Source organism: Adiantum capillus-veneris, chromosome 17 (assembly GCF_014529385.1).
Source record: "Adiantum capillus-veneris isolate H3 chromosome 17, ASM1452938v2, whole genome shotgun sequence".
Lineage (NCBI taxonomy): Eukaryota > Viridiplantae > Streptophyta > Polypodiopsida > Polypodiales > Pteridaceae > Adiantum > Adiantum capillus-veneris.
Window position 1 is genome coordinate 101,437,374 of NC_140947.1, and position 5,333 is coordinate 101,442,706.

A 5,333-nucleotide genomic window follows, 5' to 3' on the forward strand; every position below is an offset into this window, starting at 1 on the left:
CACTTGCATACACCCATGCCCATGTATATTACACTTCTCAGCATCGACCAGCTTTGGCTGCACCAATGCATGCCAACGCTCAACAACACGCACACAAACACTTTAGAGAATCCAAACACTCATCACACACAAACTTCTTCAATTGCATGCACCACAAACACACAATGCTTCTATCTCTTTGTCTTTTTGCACCACACAACCCATGGTCGGGGGGCACACGCATGCACACCAGTACCACACAAAGGAGAAAAACACAATAGAGAAGAGAAAGAGGGGGGATGGGGTGTGAGAATCAATAGCCAGAAAAGATGGTGAGCTTCATTCTTCTCCAAACTTGAGTACAACTATCTTCTTCTTCTTCCTCCCTCCTCACAAGGGTTGTCAACCAAAAATACAAAAAAAATGTGCCTCTTACAAGGTCAATAGGCTATTTCGAGCCTCTTTTCCTATGTTTATTGAGCTCTTGCTCTTTTTTTTAGCATGCTCATGCATGAGCCGTCCTTTTCTTCTTATTTTCGAGTGCCTTGGGTCCCAAGTCTCATGTGAGCATCCCTTATAGTGTCCTCACGGTGGTGTCACAACGCCATGTGGAAACCATCCCTTCAATAAAAGATCGGGGATCATTCTGGACATGTATGAAAATATCGTTTGGGCCATCTTGCCACATCACACCCACCCTCCACCACCGCCAATTGCCCCCATTGTCACAAGGTTGTCACCATGTGCCATTTCTACCAAAACCCACCAGATGACCGCCTGTTGCCGCCGAAGCAGCACCCTATAGGGCTCATGAGTGTGAGATCCATAGCCAAGAGCTCCACGAGCTCCAAGAGAGAGCTCTCTCTCTTCAGTGATTCTTATGGGAGGTCCTTTTCCAATACAAATACGCTGCTGTTGAGAGCCAATGTGAACATGTGGGATTAAAGGGTTTTCACGTGGCGGCCCTTGGTTCAACGAACCCTCAAAGCCCCAAGATCCACTACAAGATCTGTAAATTACTTTTACCTTCAAGTTTCCATAACTTTCACTTCATAGATCCATTTGTGGAGCTATCTAGAACAACCTTTAGACCATACTGAGGGCCACCTTTGGCACTCCCACTTCTACACTTTTCACACCTTGACCATGCACCTCTGACAGACACGATTGCAGAGAATGCAAGACCTGAAAACCACATAAGACATACATAACCATAGCTTCTTGCCTGCTCTTGATCTTCGTAGTTTCCCAATCACTTTGACATGCCCTTTAGAGCCCACACAACCCTACATTGCACTTTCTATAGCATCGACAAACTTTGGCTGCACCAACGTGTATCAATTTGTCATTTCCAACATCGTGTAAAACATCTTCCTTTTAGAAGAAATGAACTCTATTTCCCTGGGGCATCCACTAGGAAATATGTAAGATAGCACTTGCGAACAAAATAAGGGATTTATAATTAGGTACATTTACATAAAAATGTACTTACATAAAGGGTTTTGTAATTGAGAAAGTGAAAATTTTCATAGATAAGGGCTAGCTTTTTAACAAAAATGCATACATAAGGGGTACATATAATACTTGAAAATACACTATTTCCTTTTTTTAAAAAGGCGAGCGAGCAAGTCGGGTCAAAGCCCGACAACTCTTGCAAGCCGAAGCTTTTGTCACTAATTTCAAGTCCGGAAGAAACCTTAGGCACTGCCTTGTGGGTGGTTGAGCTTGTTCAATATTTTAAAACCTGCACCCTTGTCAATTTATCCAAGGGATCCATGGCAGACCCCGTTAGGAGCGTGACAATGCCCAAGTGCCCAGCAAAACACTAGAGACTGCAAGACTTGGTTTCCCTCACCTGCAAAGATCTTGAATTAAAACCCAAGTGGGTTATCGTTGATAAAATGCCGTACCCAGGTCCCATTTAGGGTGTCAGCTCACGTAGTGTCCCGAGGGACACAGATGACACCCGGTGGTAGCCCGATCTTTTGCCAACCACCAAGTGCCATAACTTGTGCTTCAACTAGCTAGTACCACACATCCACCCATGCCAAGACTCTATTTCCCATTCTATAAATCAATGCACTCTATTTCCCATTCCATAAAGCAACAATTAGAAAATTATCCCAATTGTCACCACATTCTAGCTTTTCTCAAATTTAATTGCAATCACTTGAATAGCATAGTACTTATATCAATTTGTCATTTCAACATCTTGTACAACATTTACTTTTGTGGAAGCAATGCACTCCACTTCCCACTCCATAAAGCCCCGAGGTTTCTTGTGTAAAAGCATTTGAAAAATCATCTCAATTGTCTCCACATTCCTTTGCAATCTCTAGGACTTGGTCACAATATTGGAGCCACTAATTGTAAAAAAGCCACAATCGTCAATTTTTCTTGATCCCCTTGATGCTTCATTGCCATGGCGCAACACTCAAGAGAGACTCTTGGATCATAACCCTCAAAGATATTACATTTTTCATATAATGCATTTAATGCCATTTGCATGATTGTGTTATTTGCCATTGTGTTGTGTGGTGACTCTATATTTGATGTCCCATGATAGAAAATCATCCTCTACGTTTGATTTTCCTTCAGCACAACCCTCACCCCAACTCATTTCATGTTGAGTTTACCAACAACATGTCAAAGTCTGAGGTCTAGCCAGAAAGGCGACGGGCCTCTAGTTGTGAGAGGCTGTGAAGAGAATAGTTGATGATATAATTTTCAAAGTGAGAGGATGAATCAAAATTGTTGAAAGTTCAGCCAAGAAAGAAATCGCAACTTCAAACTGCTGAATGAAAATCATGAGCTTCCACCTCCACATCACCATGTTTAAAAACTTACACAGATTTAGAGCTTCCATATTAGAGCGCACACACCATTTTGATGAAGAAAAACCTTAATTCACACTCTCACAAACCAAGCTATAAGATAGTAGAGATGCAAGACAACAATATACATTCATAGAGCAACCATGAAGTGAATACAAAGAAGGGAGAAAGTTGCAAGTTTTTAGCAATAAGAAAGCAATCCTTTTTCTTACAAACTTGTGCAACTTGCTGATGTGTTGATTTTTTAGCATTAAAAGAAAAATCTATTTATAAAACCACTTCATTCCATTTTTGGCCCAAAAATGAGTTTTTTAGCATGCAAACACAATCGAGCTGGAAAATCGCTATTTTTATGGAAAAGTTTCCTTGAGCTCAAATAGCATGCTAAACATCAAATTTGTAGTTGTTACCAACACATCTGTGATGGTCACATTACTAGTTAGCGTTTCTCGTAGTTTTTATCCGCATCAAATTTTGTAGATGAGACGAGTATGCCATCTGGAAACAATTGACATATGTACACTCTTAAAATAAATTAGGAATTTTCTAAAGCATGCATCAAAACTTCTCTAGGGCTATGACTCCTCGATAAGGTATGTACATGATAGCAACCACAATAGTCACTTTCACACATATGACACTATGTACATTGTACCATTCGCTCCCACATATCTAAAAGCATGACAAGTGAGGCGCAATTTTTAATTTCACCTTATATATGTGTCATGGAATGACAATGTGCTATTGTTGGGAAGAAAAGATGAACCTTCCCTCGGAGGGTCACTATGTATAAACTTTATATATTACGTGCATTCAATGGCTATTTAAAAAATCCTTATCTGTGAATTTAAATAAAATAAAATACATCCTTTTCCTCCTCAATCTATAATTTCTTTTCCCATTTCCAATTTAGGGTACCGTTTTGTATGTGAAAATGTGAGACAAAATTAAATTTAATGACCCTTACGTGATAGTCACATGATTATTAAGTGACCCCCTCGAGTACCTTCCTCACCATTCATTTGTATAGTTGAAGCTTATGAAGCTCTATTCCAATGGTGAAATAGAAGAATTATTTTTGTATTATGTTAACTAGTTACCGTTAGTTATAACAATAGCTGCTAAAGACCAAAGACGTACGGATACAATCGAGGATGCATACAAAGAAACAGTGAAGATTGGAGTTACACATTTTCCACATTTTTCCAAAATAGTCACATATTGTAAATTCCCGATTTTTTTCAAGCCATTGTAATATTTTAATGTGTTACGGGCTCAACGGGAGTTCCAAGTTGTAAAGACATTAGGAAGGGAATGGGGTGTAGGAGGGCCTCTTTATTTGCCATGGGATTAAAAATGGGGTTAGGGGCTGGGCTAATGGGTGGATGCCATATGGACAAAAATGGTGGGTGTGGCAGGTTTGGTCAAACTTGTACTCTTTCATAAAATATAAAGAGAGAAACTCTTATAAATGATAAAAATAGAGCCTTTTTTCTAAAATATTGGGGTGAAAACCAATCTTTTATCTCTCTAGAGGCTGCCAATTTGTTTTTCCCACTCTCTTAATATAAGGTCTCTTCAAAAACCTGCCGAACATTCTCTCTCTCTCTCTCTCTCTACTGTACCATCTATCACTTCTCTCTATACTATACCATCTCTCTCTACTGTACCATCTCTCACATCTCCTCTCTCTACTGTGCCATCTCTCACTTCTCCTCTCTCTTCTTCTCTCTCTTCTCTATCAGTACCATCTCTCACTTCTCCTCTCACTTACCCTCTCCCACTTTTCCCTCCCAAAAACCTCTGCAGCAGTGTTTTGAACCTCTTTTCCCTCCTCAAGCTTGCAACATTCTTCTCAAGGTTGCTGCATTCTTCTCAAGAGTGCAGCTTGCTCCTCAAGCTTGCAACTTACCCCTCAAGCTTGCACTTGCTCCTCAAGGTAAAGATTTCCATTGCTCCGTAAGTTTCTTACACATTGCTATCTATAACCGAGTTTGCAACATATCTTTTGTTTAAATCTACCATTTCTCTTTCTCTTTGAAGCTTGAGTATCCCACTCAAGGTTTTCCCAACCTGCAAGTTTTATATCATAGTAGTAAGTGATGTGTGTTAGTTGTGTCCATATTTTTCATTGGTGTTCATCGATTAACAGTAAGTGTTGTGTGCAGGTTGTGCCATTATCTTCCATGTCATCATCAGGTTCTCGACGACCCAGGAGTGCTATTGACTCCATGTCATGCAGCAATGTTCAAGATGACAGTGGGTGCTGGGTGACGACAGAGTTCAAACGGTTGATGTGGGTGACAATGCAACCCAGCTCAAGAGGCGCACACAAGGTCTCCAGGAGACACATGGCTTCTCGGGCACACCATTGGAAGGGAAGAATAATGGAGCTTCAACAACTCCCAAGTGGTAAGCGGCTTGCAAAGGTTCAACATGTGTATGTGGCTTCACAACTGAAGTTAACGACATCGTTGACTCCACCAAGGTTTCCAGTAAATTGTAAGTTCGCACCATTGT